This window comes from Balaenoptera physalus, assembly GCF_965194825.1.
Source record: "Balaenoptera physalus genome assembly, chromosome: 11".
NCBI classification, from domain to species: Eukaryota; Metazoa; Chordata; class Mammalia; order Artiodactyla; family Balaenopteridae; genus Balaenoptera; species Balaenoptera physalus.
In genome coordinates this window covers 76009025-76028841 of record NC_138896.1, presented here as the reverse complement: position 1 = coordinate 76028841, position 19817 = coordinate 76009025, and the positions used below count along the sequence as shown (strand labels likewise).

The 19817-nt window shown below is 43.9% G+C and overlaps 1 long non-coding RNA gene across 1 annotated transcript in view; it reads left to right on the top strand.

Annotated features, from left to right (window-relative positions):
• Nucleotides 1-1457: 1457 nt before the first annotated feature.
• Nucleotides 1458-19817, top strand: part of LOC309638496 — a 59659-nt gene continuing 41299 nt past the window's right edge. The window contains exons 1-2 of the long non-coding RNA XR_014251175.1: nucleotides 1458-1793; nucleotides 2118-18448. This is a non-coding gene — a long non-coding RNA (uncharacterized lncRNA). The remainder of the gene's footprint in view (nucleotides 1794-2117; nucleotides 18449-19817) is intronic.

Genomic DNA, 19817 nt, shown 5'->3' with positions numbered 1-19817 from the left:
GCTCTAGAGCGCAGGCTCAGTAGTTGTGGTGCACAGGCTTAGCTGCTCTGCGGCACGTGGGATCTTCCCAGACCAGGGCTAGAACCCATGTCCCCTGCATTGGCAGGTGGATTCTTAACCACTGCGCCACAAGGGAAGTCCCGGCTAAGCATCTTTTCAAGTGCTTACTTGCCACTTGTATATCTTTGAAGAAATGTTTACTCAGATCATTGCCCATTTAAAAACTGGGGTTATTTGTCTTTTTATGACTTACGTTATAAAAGGCTTACTCTGACCACTGTTGAAATAGTGTGTACAAAGAACACAAATTACTTTTGAAAATGTAAGAAAATTTAAAAAAAATTTTTTTTAATTTTGACAATTTTTATTTTTCAATTTTTTATTTTTAAAATATTTCTTTATTTTATTTATTTATTTTCTTTATATTTTTTGGCTGTGTCGGGTCTTAGTTGTGGCACACGGGATCTTTTTTGAGGCATGCGGGATCTTTTCGTTATTGTGTGTGGTCTGCTCAGGTTTCTCTCTAGTTGTGGCGTGTGGGTTTTCTCTAGTTGTGGCGCGTGGGCTCCAGGGCACATGGGCTCTGTAGTTTGTGGCACGCAGCCTCTCTAGTTGAGGCATGCGAGGTCAATAGTTGTGGCATGCGGGCTTAGTTGCCCCGCAGCATGTGGGATCTTAGTTCCCCAACCAGGGATCGAACCCGCATACCCAGAACTGGAAGGTGGATTTTTTACCACTGGACCATAAGGGAAGTCCCTTCAAATTTTTTTTTTTAATTTTCTAGTTTTGAAATCAAAAGAGCTGAGTACATGTTCTGGCCCTCAAAGTCCATCCTTAACCAGGGCTGCAGTCCAGAAAACCAGATCCTCTCTGACTCGCAGTGTCTTAATCTATAAAATAGACCTCCTGGGCCCTAATTAAGACATAGCGCTGATGAAAGTCTCAAAATTAGGAAACTAGGATGCTTGGGCTTTGCATGTCATAGCACAAGATACAAGGATAAGTTTTCACGCTTACACAAAGTAGAGAGATTGCATTACCCTACAGTCTTAAAAACCTTGGACATATTTGATGATACTCTGGGAACTGGATTTTGCCCCACTGAGTGTCTGAGACAGAAGGTCTTCTCCAACCACAGGAGAGGTAGGGAATGGGTGATTTGTATTTGGATCATCCTTTTTAATAAATATTGTTGTGGAATTGGATGGAGAGTCTGGACTCACTGATCCTGAGAGAGGACCATGAAATGTGAGGAAAAGAACAAACATCTCAGAGGGCCAGGGTGTAAAAAATGACCATACACATATTCATAGGGAAGAAAGTTAAAAGGAAGCATACTGTAATAGTCAGGGAAAGCTGGTGTAACAGAGAGGTGCAACAACACAGTGACCAGAAAAACAAAGAGTTGTATTTCTTTCTCATACAACAGTGTCAAGCTGGGTGGTGCAAGAGTGCCCCCCACCTCCTGCCACTGTCATCACAAGCACTGGTTGACCCTGGGTGGCTGCACAGGCAGGTTCCAGCCATCAGGAAGGAGAAAGAGCACTGAGGACCCGCCCCTATCGTCACCACAGCCATGTGGATGGTCCACTTCAGCTCCACTCACGTTCCACGATGACAACCACATCACCTGTTCACATCTAACTGCCAGGGAGGCTGGGAAAGGCCGTCCAGCTCAGCAGCCAAGGCCTGGCTATAATTCCATCCCTGTGGAAAAAGAAAGAAGGGCTTTGGTGGACAGCCCACAGTACGTGCTGCAAACACCAAAATGCTCTCGTCACTATGACTGTGAAGTGGGCTTAGGCGTATTTTTTTTTTTTTTTTTTTTAAAGATTTATTTATTGATTGATTGATTGATTGTTATGTTGGGTCTTCGTTTCTGTGCTAGGGCTCTCTCTAGTTGCGGCAAGTGGGGGCCACTCTTCATCGCGGTGCGCGGGCCTCTCACTATCGTGGCCTCTCTTGTTGCAGAGCACAGGCTCCAGACGCGCAGGCTCAGTAGTTGTGGCTCACGGGCCTAGTTGCTCCGCGGCATGTGGGATCTTCCCAGACCGAGGCTCGAACCCGTGTCCCCTGCATTGGCAGGCAGATTCTCAACCACTGCGCCACCAGGGAAGCCCGGCTTAGGCGTATTTTTATCTTCTTCTTTACATAGGTATCTGGATTTTTCTGAAATTTTCATATTGCTCTCAGGACAAACTAACAGTCATGGGTATAATCTTGGGTTCTGGAGCCAAACTGGATGCAAGTCAACCTTACTAACTGGATGACCTTTGACCAGTGACTTTTCCTCCATGACCCTCCACTTTCCTCAACAGTATCAAGGGAACAACAGTAGAACCTACTCCCCGAGTAGTTGTGAGCATTGAAGGAGTGAAGACCTACAGCGTGCTTTGCCTCGAGCCTGGAACACGGTAACTGCGCGAGAACAGTACTGAGCGTCGCTACCGAACCACAGTTATGACTGTGATTATTAGCATCAGACCACCTAATACACAGGCCCCGACTGTGTTTGGAGCACCCCTCCCCATGAACTTCCGCCCTCTTTTTCTTCTCTCTCTCCTTCCTCCTCCTCAGCCCCTGCACGTGTTCACTAAACACTTGAGGCTCCTCTCTCTCATCTCTCCCACTGCCTTTATGATCGCTCTCTCACTCTGCTTCCTCCTCCACCTCCCTGCAGATGGCCAAGGGTTAGGGGGCGCTCATGGGTCCTGCGTGGAGATAGAAGAGGCTGACTTTCAGGTCCCTGAATTATTTAGATCTGACTGTGAAGGTGCAACAGTGGTCCCGTTAGCACCCCTGGGACATCCTGTAGAGGAGCTAACCCGCTAACCCTTGAGCTGGTCCCCTTCCTGTCCCCAAGTTAGCAAGACTAACCTGTCTTTCCCACCTTCCTCCTTCCTTTCCTTTCCTTTCCTCTCTGCTCCCAAACATGTGCAAGCTTGGATGAGCACAAGTTAAACAGCTCATTAAAACTATTAAAAGCTGAAAATTGACCTTGGGAAATGACTGTGCAATAGCTTTATTAGATTTCTTGGGGTAAAAAAAAAGTTAGAAAGCCTGGCTGTCTTACTACTGATTTCTCGGGGCTCTCCATACAAGCTTCTAAATTTGGATCTTGAGAATTATTGAGCTTCTACTGGGAAAAAAGAAGAATTTGAAGTCCTGCCAGAGCCCAGAGTAATTCTCCAGCTCTTTGTCCCAGAGCCCTTGCAGAGGGAAGAGGCCATGTCTTTAGATTTGGGGGAAGGAGGGAGGGTGGTCGTTGTTGTTTTTGAGTTTCTGTGGGGCAGGAGGTGCGTGGAGGGGTTGAGGATCTTCTACTAAACTGATTCCCCTCTTCACAACCCTGAAATCAATCTTTGCAGGCGCTCATAATTGATAGGAAGCGGGAGGTGGACAAAACACCAAAAATCCACCCAGTAAAGAAAAGCAAGTGATTCAAAACCTATTTCAAAGACGAAGGCGCAGATGCAGCTCTTTCTTCTGTTTTCTAAAAGGTACGTGTGGTGGGGCTGGGGACTTAAGCACTAGTGGAAAGGAAATGGGAGTGAACTGCGGACACACATGTGCTTGAAGGATCCAGGGCTGGCCTGGTCGAGTGTGGCAGTGAGGGCCTGAACCAGGTGTCAGAAGGCTGGGTTCCAGGGCACGCCTTGCCCCTAATCAGAGCAGGGCAAGGCACAGTGCTCCTTACCACCCGCAACTCCCAAGGATAATGAGAATGAATGCTGGCCCTCCAAGATCCTCTCACTTCTAGCAGTCCTGAGGCTTACTGGATCAGATTCTTTTTTTTTTTTTTTTCTTTTTTAACATCTTTATTGGAGTATAATAGCTTTACAATGGTGTGTTAGTTTCTGCTTTATAACAAAGTGCATCAGCTATACATATACATATATCCCCATATCTCCTCCCTCTTGCGTCTCCCTCCCTCCCACCCTCCCTATCCCACCCCTCTAGGTGATCACAAAGCACCGAGTTGATCTCCCTGTGCTATGCGGCTGCTTCCCACTAGCTATCTATTTTACATTTGGTAGTATATATATGTCCATGCCACTCTCTCACTTCGTCCCAGCTTACCTTTCCCCCTCCCTGTGTCCTCAAGTCCATTCTCTATGTCTGCGTCTTTATTCCTGTCCTGCCCCTAGGTTCCTCATAACCTTTTTTTTTTATTTTAGATTCCATATATATGTGTTAGCATACGGTATTTGTTTTTCTCTTTCTGACTTACTTCACTCTGTATGACGACTCTAGGTCCATCCACCTCACTACAAATAACTCAATTTCATTTCTTTTTATGGCTGAGTAATATTCCATTGTATATATGTGCCACATCTTCTTCATCCATTCATCTGTTGATGGACACTTAGGTTGCTTCCATGTCCTGGCTATTGTAAATAGAGCTGCAGTGAACATTGTGGTACATGACTCTTTTTGAATTATGGTTTTCTCAGGGTATATGTCCAGCAGTGGGATTGCTGGGTAGTATGGTAGTTCTATTTGTAGTTTTTTAAGGAACCTCCATACTGTTCTCCATAGTGGCTGTATCAATTTACTTTCCCACCAACAGTGCAAGAGGGTTCCTTTTTCTCCACACCCTCTCCAGCATTTATTGTTTCTAGATTTTTTGATGATGGCCATTCTGACTGGTGTGAGGTGATACCTCATTGTAGTTTTGATTTGCATTTCTCTAATGATTAATGATGTTGAGCATTCTTTCATGTGTTTGTTGACAATCTGTATATCTTCTTTGGAGAAATGTCTATTTAGGTCTTCTGCCCATTTTTGGATTGGGTTGTTTGTTTTTTGATATTGAGCTGCATGAGCTGCTTGTAAATTTTGGAGATTAATCCTTTGTCAGTTGCTTTGTTTGCAAATATTTTCTCCCATTCTGAGGGTTGTCTTTTCGTCTTGTTTATGGTTTCCTTTGTTGTGCAAAAGCTTTTAAGTTTCATTAGGTCCCATTTGTTTATTTTTGTTTTTATTTCCATTTCTCTAGGAGGTGGGTCAAAAAGGATCTTGCTGTGATTTATGTCATAGAGTGTTCTGCCTATGTTTTCCTCTAAGAGTTTTATAGTGTCTGGCCTTACATTTAGGTCTTTAATCCATTTTGAGTTTATTTTTGTGTATGGTGTTAGGGAGTGTTCTAATTTCATTCTTTTACATGTAGCTGTCCAGTTTCTGGATCAGATTCTATCAGCGTTTCCTGAACATATACTCTGCGCCAGGCACTGCCCTAACCATGTCATCTGGCCCTGCTATATGCATTTCACTTTATCTTCACAGCATCTCCCTGACAAAAGGATCATCAACCCCATTTTTCAGAGGGGGAGACTGAGACTTAAGGAGGGAAAGTGACTTGCCCCAAACCACCCAGCCATGAAGTGACAGCGCCAGAGCTCAAACCCACCTCTTCTGAGGCTAGTCCAGTGTTTTTGAACTGTGCTGGGTAAATATGCGTGTGTGCTGGTTTGTGACTTTCTTTTTTAGTCACCTAATTGTGTGCCTCCCTCTCTTCCTCTCTCAGCTCCTTGGGGGCCCTGCACATCGATCCCCACTGTATCCCCCAATCCCAGCCTGGTGCTGAGGAGTGCGGAGGACAGAAGATGGAGAAATTGGGGTCCCAGCCCTCAGGGTGCTAAGGGAAGCAAGTGAGGACATTTCTTCCTAAAGTTCAAACTCTGACCAAAATCCATTTTGTAGAGGATCCTGGCTAACATTCCCTGAAGGAACTGCAGTCTTGGTCCTGGCTTCTTCCACAGCCTTGGAGAGTCCCTGAGATGACCTGTCACTCAGTCTCCTCCTCTGGAGAGTGGCTAGAATATGAGCGAACATCCTTGCTCACTGGGGTCTTGTTGAAAGGCTAAAACGAGATAGTCTGTTCTCACAGTGAATTGTGCAAAGCAATATTTCAGTAATCAAAAGGTATTTGACAGAAGGATGCTCACTTAGAAGTCTGAATTTGGTAGGTTCCTGTTTCTGGACTCCACCTTCCTTGTAGGGTTGGGAGGATTGAGTACAATAAAATAATATATGTGCTGAATGGTAGTTGGCAATAGTATTATTTCTATGCAAACTGCTTCTTTCCTCTACAGACTTAGAATTCTCCCTGAGCTCATTTTCTTTTGAAACCTAATTTAAAAAAATGAAAAGTACAATGAGATACCACTTCTCATCTACCAGATTGGCAAAAATCCAAAAGTTTGACAGAATAGTCTGGTGGTGAGGCTCTGGGGGACATGGCCACCCTCACCCATTGCCAGTGGGAATGTAAATGACTACAACCGTAGCAAAATTACACATGCCCTTGATCTTTGACCCAACAAAGTCACTTCTAGCTATCTATCCTGGAGATATGCTGTCAAAAATACACAAAAAGACATAAGAGACATATCAACCAATTGCAATGTATGGGGCTCATTTCGGTCCAGATTTGAACAACAAATTGTAATAACAAGAAAAGGAAATGTGAACACTGGTTGGATATTTGATAAATTCTAAGGAATCATTACTACTACTTTTAGGTGTGTTCATGGTATTATGGTTATGTTTTTTTTAAAGGGTTCTTATCTGTTAGAAATACTTATGAATGGAATACAGTGTCTGGAGTGTGCTTTAAAGTAATTCTGGAGGAGGGAATATGTGGTTGACAGGTACTTGGGAGCTTATTATAGTTTTCTATTTTTGCATATGTTTGAAAGTTTCCACAATAAAATTATAATATTACAGATAAAGCTGAAATCCCCCCTGACCCCACCTAGGGGTCCTAACCCTAATCCTAGGATTCTCCTCAGGTAACCACTGTTTCCAGTTTGCTCTGAACCCTTTCATACATTTTTCTGGGCATTTAGAACTATATATATACTCACAAGGGTGGAGGAATAGTATTTTTTTCCATGTACACCAGTGACTTAATGTCCTGCCTTGTGCTTTCTCCTAGTTGTATGTCTTGGAGAGTTTCCACGTAGCACACAGAGATTTATTCTGTTCTTCCATTGCTGCACAGCATAGCATGGTAAGTGTTTACTATAGATTATCTACCCATTCCCACAACGATGGGCATTTATGTTGTTTCCAGTTCTTTTGTGATTACAATCATTGCTGCGGTGAACATCCTTGGATGTATCTCCTCATGCAAGAGAGAGTGTTTCCATAGGGTAGATAGTGAGCAATGGAATCGTTAAATCCTAGGTTATTTTCAGCTCTGTGTTAATAGATACAGACCCTGCCTCCCTGTACCATGTTTTCTATCACTGAAGTCTCAGAAACTTGTTTCCTCTTAGTCAAATGGGGCACTCACTAATAGGAGATGCTATTTTTTGATTATTACCTGTTTGCCAATTATTTTATAATTCTGTCCTCAGCTCACCTCCTACCTCCTTCATCTCTTAGAACTGTTGCTCTAGGCTCACTCCTCTACTCCCTGCTTTGTGATCCAATCAGCCTGGCTCTCCTCACTCCCACACCTCTCCCCACTTCCTCTGGAAGACCCCTTGCCATGGACCTGCACACTCGGTCCCTCATACTTTGCTGCCCACATCCCCCCTGCTCTCCTCCAGCCACATGGGTCTGTCCCTCTTCAAATGTTCTCTAATCCCTTCAAGGCTTATACACGCCATTTCTTCTGCCTGGGATGCCCTTGTCCTGCCCCGTTAGTGACCCGGTTTAACAGTCATTTTCTCAAGACAGCCATCTCCTGCTCTGGAAGTGCTAGATACCTTTCGGTATAGCACTTGGAGCAATTTTTAATAATATATGTATTTTTAAATTAATCTTATTAATATCTGTCTTGCTATTAGATCTCAAGCACTGTGAGGGCAGAAATTGAGTGCATTTTTGCTCACCACTGTACACCCAGCATCTACCCCAGTGCCAAGAATGTAATAGGGCCTCAATAAATAGTCATCAAGTGAATCAATAAGTGAAGGAACTATAGGAGGCCTGGTCACACATGGACAACTCCCTTCATTGGCAGTTTTTTACTTGACCCCTACTTCTATCAAATGACAATTCACCCACAAGGTCCACTGGTAGAAGAGATTCAAGCATCTAATTGGGCCACTGGCCAGGATTCCCTTCAAGACCCTTTTGCAGATCTGAAGTTCCATGTTTTCACAACATAGCAGCTCCTTCGTGAAACACTCCTCTGGCTGGAATAGATGCCTTGCAGTTTCCTCTCAGTTCCTATAGCACCTCTCGGAGCACAATTAGTGTTGAATCTGGTGTACAACTATTCACGGACAGGCCTCCTTTGCTGTTGGACCCAGTGGTAAGGGTCGGAATCTTAGTCGTCTCTACCTCCCCTGGGCTTGATAGCTGCACATCTCTTAGTAAATATTCAATAGAACATCACTGACTGAGAAATGAAGGAGTGATTATGGGACCCTAAGTACCAGTTCTCTTCTAACTGTGGGCTTGCACTGAGTGCTGGTCCAAAAGCTAGAACATACCTCAAATGCTTTCAAGAAAAAAAAAATCCTGGCCCTGCTGCTTTCTCTCTGTGGCTCATTCCACATCTTCATGGTTGGAACGCCATCCAGAAAGCCTCTTTATTCCCACAGTGCAATGTGAGCCCATCTCCTTGCTGCCACACCTGCCCTTGTCAGCAGGACAGAGTCCCTGAAGGTGTCCGCGAGCTCTGGGCATCTTCTTCCCATGCAGTTCCTCCTTCAATTTGGCTTCCAGAATGTTGAATGCCAAGTTTTTCTGGGCAAGCCCAGCAACTTTTGTGGGTAGCACGTCTGTTTTCCTCCTCTTAGTCACTACTTTTCCATTTGAAAATTGCTAGTTCATACATTTTGTTGTATGAAATTTTTTGGTAAGTTGCTTCAAATTCAATTAAGGAGGGAAAAGAGCCAGATACGTATCCTGAATAAATTTTACTTAGAAAGTCTCCACTTTCTGGTTCTACCACATGAATTTGGAAAGAGTCTCAAGACTGAAATGATTTCAGGAAACGTGCACCTTCAGGAAACTGCACCCTTCTTTGAAGAAACAGTGGACTCCAGATCTGGGACACAGAAGTACAAAAGGAATTTGGAACATCTTGTTGTGACAGAAAGTAAAGAAGAGCCCAAAGAGTGATAGGGGACATGTCAAAATATGGCCCAGCTGGAAGGGCTGATAATAAGCCAATTAATTGATTAATTAGTTGGGGGAGAAGTTGTCCTCCTGACAGAAGAAAGACAACAAACAAATATAAAAGGCATGATGGAATTAGAAAATCACCATTTGGCAACCACCATATTAAGAACTTTCAGGAAAGAATCATCATTGATGAAAATATTAGTGGGCGGAAGTTTGGGGAGTAACAGAATATTTCCACCGTCTCCAAAAGCATCAAGTAATGAGCGGAATCGATACCATGTGCTTTTCTGATATGATGCACTGAGAAGAATGCAACATTCCTTCTGTGGTATTTCTGCTAAAGGATCAGAGTCTAAATCTAATCATGGGGAAACATCAGACAGATCCGAAGTAAGGGCCATTCCATAACATCACTGGCCTGGGGCTTCCCTGGTGGCGCAGTGATTAAGAATCTGCCTGCCAATGCAGAGGACACAGGTTCGATCTCTGGTCGGGGAAGATCCCACATGCCATAGACCAGCTAAGCCCGTGCACCACAACTTCTGAGCCTGCCTTCTAGAGCCAGCAAGCCACAACTACTGAGCCCACACGCCACAGCTGCTGAAGCCTGGCGCCTAGAGCCCCTGCTCCGCAACAAGATAAGTCACCACAATGAGAAGCCCGCGCACCGCAACGAAGAGTAGCCCCTGCTCTCTGCAACTATAGAAAGCCCACGCACAGCAATGAAGACCTAATGCAGCCAAAAATAAATAAATAAATTTATTTAAAAAAAAAAAAGATCATTGGCCTGAGAATTGTACATCTAAAAAGGGTGAATTTTACTGTATGAAGATTATACCTCGATACACCTGATTTTTAAAATATAACTGATCTGCTCTCTTTAAAACTATCAATGTCAAGGAAGAAAGACTAGGAACTATTCCAGATTATATGAGATTGTATAGACAAGACAAGTGAATGCAACATGTGATACAGAATGTCCTTTTGTTACCAAGAACATTATGGGGATAATGCGCAAAATCTGAATAAGATTTGTACATAGACAATAATCATGTGTAAATGTTAATTTCCTGATTTTGTTAAATATACTATGGTGATATAAGAGAATTACCTTGTTTTTAGGAAATAGACTCCAGTATTTAGCTGCAAAAGGGCATTATATCATGTCTACAACTTAAGATCAAACAATAGATAGATTAGATGGATGGGTGGATGGAGGGATGGATGGTGTTAAAAGATCATAAAATGGAGACCAGGCTTGAGGATCCCCCAAGTAGATGAAACCAGTCAAGCAAAACTTATTCTAGCTTATTTCATGAACATAAAGAAAAACTTCGCATATTTCCTGTAAATGCCTCTGATAATCATAAACAAAACTTGTCATCCTCCTAAAATGATATAAGATAATCACTTTTAACCAATCCCCTGCCATCTGGAAAACCTCATTGAAACAACCAGTCATTGTAAGGTTAAGCAATCCTCATTTTCACTTTGTAAACCATACTGTAATGAGCCTCTGAGCTTCTTACAATCTTCGGGTTTGACATCTCCTTGTTTGTGAACATTTTATTTCTCATTCAATAAAATATCCATATCTAGTAAAGTTCTTTGAATTTCCTTTTGACAAAAGGGGGGTGGATGGATGGATAGATAGGTAGATAGATAGAGGCAGGATGCATATAAAATGTATCCTTGAATACATTTCCAGGCTATATACGAAACTGAGGTCTCCAGCAGGCAAACTTTTTGTATAGATAATTGACGTGGGCCTTCATGAACCAACTCGGAAGGGATTCTGAACTGCAAGGGCTCCAATTCCCACCAGGCAGCAGAGACAATGAGCCGCCAACGCTCCACTGCCTCCTCCCTCAGCTGTGACCACGGACAGGTCACCCTGGGCTCTGGGACGTTCTGAATCTCCATGCAGGGGCCCAGCTCCTGCCAGCCTCCCCTCACAGTTTCCGTACCTCCTGTTTCCCCCACCCCCTCCTCTGCAGTCAGTCCTAGTAGAGAACACTCTGAGCCCCCAGCTATGCCAAACTGGGCACCGAGGCGATGCCACCAAACCCCTTTTCACTCGTGACCTACATTGCCATTGGTTCCATGGACTGTGCATTCTGCAAGTCGAAGGGGGCAATGTTGCTATGACAACAGTTCCTGGAGCTGGAGGGATGCAGAACACCTACTTAAAAAAAGTTCCCTTACCCATATGGCAAATGGACTTCATCAGTTGTTTCTAAATCAAATATCCAAACCAGGTGGGCTGAAAAGGGAATGTTCTTAGAGGGCTCATTGAGATCACAGCCGCAGAGCTACCCTTTAAGATATCAGAGAGTGAAGAGTGAGCAACACAGCTTCTTTTAATTTTGTGTTTTTAAAGACAAATATGATTACAGATTAGCAGCGTGCTCTCTGGCTGCTGTGATCTTGTCGGAATGAGAAGGAAGGGCTACAAGCAAGGGCTGATTCTCTCTCTTCTAAAAATCAACCTTGGCTGGTTCCTATCATTTTCTCCTTGTGACTGTCTGGGTTTCTAGCTCTTTCCACTCCTCCATCCAGCAAATGCTGTGTGTGTGTGAAAGAAAGAGGTTGAGGTTCCTAGGTCTGATTTCCAGCTTTGCTGTGTATCAGCTGTGTGACCTCAGGCACGTTCTTTCTTTTCTGAGGCCCAGTTTCTTCACCGGAGACACTCGTTTATTCCTTCCTCCAAATGTTCACAAATGCTTCTTGAACGCTGACTATGTGCCTGAGGAATGATACCGCCCCACCCCCGCCCCAGGGGCTTGTGTGGCTTTACACCACTCTTAAGGGTTAAAATCAACGTCAAAATCATGATCACTGGTTACCTTTGCGTCTCTTCCCCCCACCCCAATGCTGGGGCCCCCATCACAGCCCAATTTGATGGGGTTACATTATTGACTATGTGTCTGGGTCACCCACTGAGACGGAGAGGGCTCCTCAAGGGCAAGGATCGGCTTCCAACCCAGCCCTGTCTACCCAGGGCCTGGCACCCAATCATTGTAAGCCAGCTCCTGTACAATGAAAGATGTTAGAGCCTGTGTCAGTAACGTGGTTTTTCTTTTTCTCGTGTACCTCGTAGAATCACTGAATTCAACTCACAATCACCTTTCAGTGTTGGCTCCAGGAGCACTCTCTGGGGAGGTGCTTATGAGGGGCACCTGGCTGGGGGCTGAGCCGCCCACGTGATGAGCCGCGCTCTTGCTTTAAGTGGATTGCACCAGCATGGCCACCCGGGGAGCTTGAAGCTGCGTCAGCACGGTAAGCACTCTGGTTTTGCTTGGGTTTTTTGTATTCGGGGTGACTTGGGCAGCGTGTGCATGAAGATTACGAAGGCGCTTGACCGTCACCCACCACCTTTGGAGGCCCCGGTCCTCAGCGCTTTCCAGCCGAGCCTCTCTTTTCTGAGTCTGTGCGCCCTAGAAAGTGACCTGTGACAACCCTCACTACCGCCCTCCAGAAGAACAGCTTTCTTTCATTTCCTTTCTCAGCTGAAAACCTGGTCTCACAGGAGCTCCTACAGAGACGAAAAAAATCAACATGAAACAGGGCATCAAAACTCTGGGGACGTGAACCCACACCGTGTCACCCTCTCTCAATTTCAAAGTCTCCCTCCCCGAGGGGCTTGGAGAGAAATGTGGAACATCACTCTGGTAATCCCTTCTGGACACAATTATGTTTAGTTACTGCCTACTAGGACCTACTTGGTATGTCTCATCTTACGCTGATTGCATTCAAAACTTGATTAGATTCTATTGATTCTGTCATAAAAAATAAAGGCAGCCTTCGTTCCTGCTGTAAGCTTTTGCTTGCTTAATATAAAAGATCCCACCTGTGCCTCATAGGCTTCTACCTGCCTTTCTTTGCTCTGCTCCACTTCTAGCCCTTGCCCTGCTCAAAGCCCACATCTCCCCTCAGTCTTGTGCGTGGGCTTTAGTTTTTATTACTGTTATTTGCTGGTCTCTGTTAAGGCTGTTTGCTCTCCCAGCTACCAAAGGGGAAAGGAGAAATATTTCTCCAATTCCCAGATAGTGCTGTTATTGGCCACACTGTTTTTCAGTGAATTCTTCTAGATTTACTGCCCCAAGTGTTATTTATTCCCATTACAAGCAATTTCCCTTATAATAAAGGAAAAGCTGACTGTGACCTACGAGGAGAGTCAGGCCCCTTGAGGCGTCTCTATACCCACTCTCTATTATGTGGCAAATGCTCACAACTTTTAAAACCCAGCTAAATGTCCCTACCATGTGAAGTCTTTCCTGGCTCCTCCAGGCAGTTGAAAGCAGATGAGAAGGAAGAAAGCAAGCCAGACTGAAGACCCAAAATGGGTTCATGAATGATAATCATACAAAGATACAGTTGAAAAGAGCTCACACTGGCCAGGGGCCAGGAGACCTCGGTTAACTCACTTTTTCCCCAAATTTCAGTTACTTGTCATGATTTTTTTGCCATATCTGAGTATCACTGTTTACTTATAATTTTCTTTGCTATCTACTTGCTTTTTCTGCTTTCTTTACTGACATTTATTTTTAAAGAAATCTTATAAGGATCTCTTGCCATAACCAGGAGATAACTACAACAGGTAGTTTTTTTAAATGAATACAGTGAAAATGAAACAATGGCACTGCCAAGGCTCTGACCCTGATCCAACCCTGAAGTCTCTCTCCTTGTCAACAGGGGAAGTTAGAGGGTATCCCAGCATCAGACTGAGAATGGCTCCTTAAAAAACATGAGGAGGACTGAACAAGGAATGAAAAGGGAATGTCTTTCTCATCACGTGATCTGTGCTCATAGAAACCCACCTAAAACTCGTCTCCTGCACCATCTTGAATCCCTCCATATACCAGTGAGGCTTATCCCACAATTTAAGGATGAGGTTAAGGGACTCCCCCGGTGGTGCAGTGGTTAAGACTCCGTGGGGCACAGGTTCAATTCCAGATCAGGGAACTAAGATCCCACATGCCGTACAATGCGGCCAAAAAAAAAGGATAAGGTTAAATATTCATAGAAGGATTGATTCCACACTACTCACAAATTGCTCCCACATTCCATGAGTTTCCTAACACTTGCCTGAGGCTCCTGACCCACAACCCCCAGAAAATTTAAGCTCAGCCGTCCTAGAACACCAGGCTCCTCTTGGAGTGGCCAGGAGCTAGGTCAGAATTCTAGCCACAGATACACAAGGTAAAATAAAGTTTTTTTTAATTTTTAAAAATCCAATTCAGCAGCAAAACTATCCCTTCTTCCTACCCTTCTACTCTGTTTATCCTTTTATCCTTTCTCTTTTTCTGGAGTGTTCCTGAGTAACAAGTCTTTTACTAGAGGTTAAAAAACACTCATGGAGAATCTGTGCAGATATTACTCTTTAGGAAAACTGACCTTCATGTGATGGGATGTTTTAGGGGGTGGGCCTTAGTTAGCAATAATAACGTTGGCTCATTAGGAGAGACAAAAATAGGAAAAATCCAAACCCCCAGCAATAAGATATTCATTCTGAAAGCCTTGGGACCTTCATTCAATAGAATTCTATGCAGTCATTAAAATTTATGTTTAGGAGTGTGTAATTGACATGGGGAGATATTTACACCATAGAATCAATTCAGGCAGTCTCTCTAGTACAACTATATAGATTAAATATTGTCTAGGACTTAAGCTCCGTATTCCTCAGCTTTCTTGTCTTCTGTGAAAACTTGCATTAGTTCCTTGAGTTATAGAAATTAAGGATTCCATGCCCAAGTAGATTGGAAGAACTCTAGATTAACTGCAGTGAAATGAGCTTTGCTACTAAATTCCTCAAATTTTTGAATATGCCAATGAGCATCATGAATTTCCAAGAGGAGGTGCTAATGTGAGCCATTTTCTAAAACTTATTTAATCATGAAACTGGTGTCCTGAGAGCCACACTTTGGAAAGATGGATAGATGGATAATTGAATGTATGCATTAATGAATCAATATAGAAGTCTAGAAGATACACACAAAATGTTAACAGTGATTCTATCTGGCTGTTGGAAGTATGGGAAGCTTTTATCTTGTGATTTTTCCCACAAGAAACATTTCTGTTTTGTAATATTTGAGTAACAAAGTTGTTTTGTAATTATTTAATTTTTAAAATTTGGCTGGAGAAGGGATGGAGATAGGGGAGAGAGTTCTTGTTCTCAAAGCCAGCTGTGTGACTGCCTTGAACACATGCCAGTGTGAATGATTGCTCTTCTAAAGCAATGAGGCAGTTTCCCTGGATGGCTTTCCCACAGTTCCCATTGGCCGTCATGGGAAACACTCTGTTTTCAAATAGAGCCTAGTCATCACCATCACCATTATCATCATCAAAGTCATTTGGTCACTGATACGCTTTTCTTAAGGAAAAAAATTTTTTTGTTGAGATAAAATTCACCTAACAAAATTAATCGTTTTAAAGTGGCATTTAGTTCCTTCATAAGGTTGTGCAACCATCACCTCTATCTAGTTCCAACAGATAGGCATCTGATGAGGATGTCTACAAGAACTGAGGTGGCCTGTCAAAGGAATAGACACATAACAATGTTAATAAAGCAGAAAATCAGGGCCATAAAAAGGAGAAAGGGATAAATATACCAACCATGAGGTTAATATGATGCTTGTGATTGATTATCAAGAGTATCTCTGGGGACTTCCCTTGTGGCACAGTGGTTAGGAATCCGCCTGCCAATGCAGGGGACATGGGTTCAATCCCTGGTCTGGGAAGATCCCACATGCCGCGGAGCAACTAAGTGCATGCACCACAACTACTGAGCCTGCACTCTAGAGCCCATAGGCCACAACTACTGAGCCCACGTGCTGCAACTACTGAAGCCTGTGCGCCTAGAGCCCATGTTCCACAAGAGAAGCCACCACAATAAGAAGCCCACGTACCACAACGAAGAGTAGCCCCCGCTCGCCTCAACTAGAGAAAGCCCGCAGGCAGCAACGAAGACCTAACGCAGCCAAAAAAAAAAAAAAGAGTATCTCTGAACTTCCTGGCAGCCAGGGCAAAATGGGAAACACAATGATAAATGGCTATTATCAGAAAAGAGAAAGCTTGGTATAACTCAAATGAACTAAAGTATTTTTCTGGAACTTAATTCTAGAAGAAACTTTTCATGTGGATTTCATACATAGAACATTAATATGTAAAATAGGCAATGCCCTTGACTATAATTTTATAGCAAATGCACGAGGAAGGATTTTCCTATAGTTGTTTTTCAATAAATATTTACTAGGTTAATTAATAAGTAAATAAATAATTGAATAAAAGATAAATCAGCTCATCTGCATTCTTATCCCACAAATCCTTCATAAATTTTGTCCGTACGATAGAACTAAATGCCAAAGATTGAAATCATTGCTAAATTAATAAATTATTTTTTTAAAAAACCCTCAACTGGAAGTTATTAACTATTTTCTTTTTTTTTTTTCCGCCTCCCGCCCCCTCGTTCCATCCCCCTCCCCGCCGGCCTCCCGGCCCCGCCGCGCCGAGCTCCGCGGAGAGAATCGCGCGGGCCGTCGCCGCCGTCGCGTTCCCGGGAGTGTGGGAAGCGGGTCGAGGCAGGCGGCTCCCGAGCCGTCTCTCGAAGTCGCTCTTCTTCGACCCAGGCCCAAGTGTGCGTGTGTGTTTCCTTCCCCGTAAGCACTTTGATCAGCGTTTCCTCAGCGCCGCGGAGGAGCCAGGGCGAACCGGAGCTTTTAACCCCCTGCGTGCCGCCCCACGGTGGGCTCCGTGGGGAGGGTGCCGCTGGGAGACTAGTCGACACGGGGGCCATCGGTTTGGTTTGGCAAGCCAGTGTCTGGAGGAGCCCGACCGGATCCGAGGAGCTTGCCCAAGCGCGGCAGGCTCTCCTGGGGAGAGCAGGCCGCGAGGCCCGGGGCGGCTCGTTAATGTTCCAGCCTGCCCGGGGGCCGCACAGTAACCCGACCTGACTGGCGAGGCGAGGTGCGGGCTTGAAAGGCCCGGCAGGCGGAGGCTTCTGGAGGGGATCTGGAGGCCCCGGGGGGACCCACTTTCACGCACCCTGTCCGCTGGTGCGTGGACGGCTCCCAACCCGGGGTGGGGGCCTCGCTCTAGCCCCGCGGGCTCGGCTCTGGCCGCCGCTCCCTCCCCTGGCCAGGCCTTGCCGGGGAGTTAATGATTGATTTACTGGCTCTGCGTGGCCGGCGCCCTCCCAGCTATTTGTCCAGGCTGAGGAGTTGCTGGCGACTAACTATTTTAATCAAATGAAAATATTAGGAAACTCTGGATTATCTTCTGATAGCACTAACAATGGAAAACCATAAGGCTTTGGGCACTATCTAATTGCTTTATAATTTTACAGAGATTTTAGGATAAAGGGGTCTCCATTCTTCATTCCAGATATGCATAAGTTGTTTAAAGATCAAAATTTAGTTAAAGATTTGCAAGAGTTCCTAAAATCTATCTACTCCCCAGATCATGGAAGTATGAGAGTTAGAACAGTCACGCGAGCATAGCATTTTTCTTCACCTGCCTAATTCTGTCATGGGGGTAGACTCAGTCCATCCAAGCTCCATTTCTTCAGTCAATCCCATCTTAGATTTCAAGAGAGGAAATTTTGCCCCTCAGCAGTAGTTTCATGAGTTTTCTAGGCCCTAGTCCCAAGGCTAAGGCTTAAGACATGTACCCCAATGTTTATAGCAGCATTATTTGCAATTGCCAAGATATGGAAGCAACCTAAATGTCCATCAATGGATGAATGGATAAAGAAGATGTGGTACATATATATACAATCGAATACTACTCAGCCATAAAAAAGAATGAAATTTTTCCATTTGCAACAACATGGATGGACTTGGAGGGCATTATGCTAAGTGAAATAAGTCAGACAGAGAAAGACATGTATGATATCACTCATATGTGGAACCTAAAAAACACAACAAGATATTAATGTAACAAAAAAGATGCAGACTCATAGATATAAAGAACTAACTAGTGGTTACCAGTGGGGAGAGGGAAAGGGGAAGGGGCAACCTCGGGATAAGAGATTAAGAGGTACAAATTATTAGGTATAAAATAAGCTACAAGGATATATTGTACAACATGGGGAATATAGCCAATATTTTATAATAACTATAAATGGAGTATAGCCTTTAAAAATTGTGACTCACTATACTGTACATCTGTAACATAATATTGTACATCAACTACACTTCAATAAAAAAGTGCCATCAAAAAAATAAATAAATAAAGACTATGGTTTAAGAACAAATATTTCTCTCCTTCTCTACCTCCCAGATGGGGAAAACATACCAAAGGTCCTAGTGAGCCATTTGCAGGAGGATCACAGTGGCAGCCGTGAAAGGAAATGACCTGGAAGGTATGTCCACAGATTGACAACGGATTTCCCAGGTTTTGTCATTCAGACTAATTTTTATCTTAAAAGTTTTTTTCTTTCTAGTATTCTCTAATTGTTCTATAATAAGCTTGTATGATTGATTCATGAAAAGTTGTTTGGTTTTGTTTTGATAAGAAAGAAGCAGTAGATAAGAGAGCAGGTTTAAAGTGACAGGAGCCCCAGTGCGGGAGGCCACTCGGCTGTCCCCTCAGCATCTGTGCCACTTGGAGAGAATCCTCCTCTCTTGCCCGTGCACCAGGGGTAAACATTCCCACCTTACAGACGTGTGGGGAGGATTAAATGAGATAATACAGAGCTCAGCAGTTCAGACTGAGCATGTGTTTATTAGTACGTTGTGAATATAATATTAGAAATGGTGGTTATTAACATTACTAATTGATATTTTTATTTTGCATAATGGCAAAGCATTTTCACAATAGTAAAAAAAGAAGAAAAAGTTGTCTCTAATTCCATCATCCCAACAAATCAAGCTATTGTCATTTGCCTCCGGCCTCTTCTAGTCCTAACCCACATTATTCATACATAATTATAATCATATTGTAAATGCAATTTTGTATTCTGATTTCTTTCACCTAACATTATATGATAAGTACTTTCTGCCATATATGAATCATTAAATGGCGATTTTAAAAGCCATACGTATTCAGGGACAATAAGATGCAGTGACTATCTATAGCACAAGTGGTCTCCTTCATATTTTCTAAATTAAAATCCCTCAGAATGACCAATACTGGCCCTTGAAGTAACCAAATTCAGTGTAATAAAACAAATGTCACAAGGAGGCAAGCAAGTCAGGGCACTTTGGGTAAGGAGAGAGCATTAACCTTTTATAAGCTTGAAAGCTGATGGGTTTCAGTTGGCTACAATGTACAAATGTACCTCGGAATAGATCTGAGGATGTACTGCCTTTCTGAATGTGAGTGCAGGATCTGACCCTCCAGAACCAAGCCCAGAGTATCTGAAGCCTGAAGATCAAGGAAGGCCAACCCTGGCATGCAAGCTGCTGCTCTTCCTCCCGCATGTGCTGAAGTCTGGGCAAGCAGAGGTGGGGAAAGACAGGGCCAGCCAGAGCGAGGAGGTGAGAGGACACAGAACTTGCTTAGGGACAAAGATAGAGCACCTTTAGGCAGGAAGATCAGGTGTGGATCAGGAAAGAGTGGGGAAACATGTTGTCAAAATCGCTGGCCTGGAAAATGGAAAGCCTTGAATTCTGCTAAGGAGCTTTGAATGTAATTGGGTGGGAATTGGCAAGCCCCGAGAGTTGTTGAATAAGGAAGTGGGCCAGCCAAGGTGCTGAGTGGGAAAGAGAAGAGAATAAACTAGTGCCGGT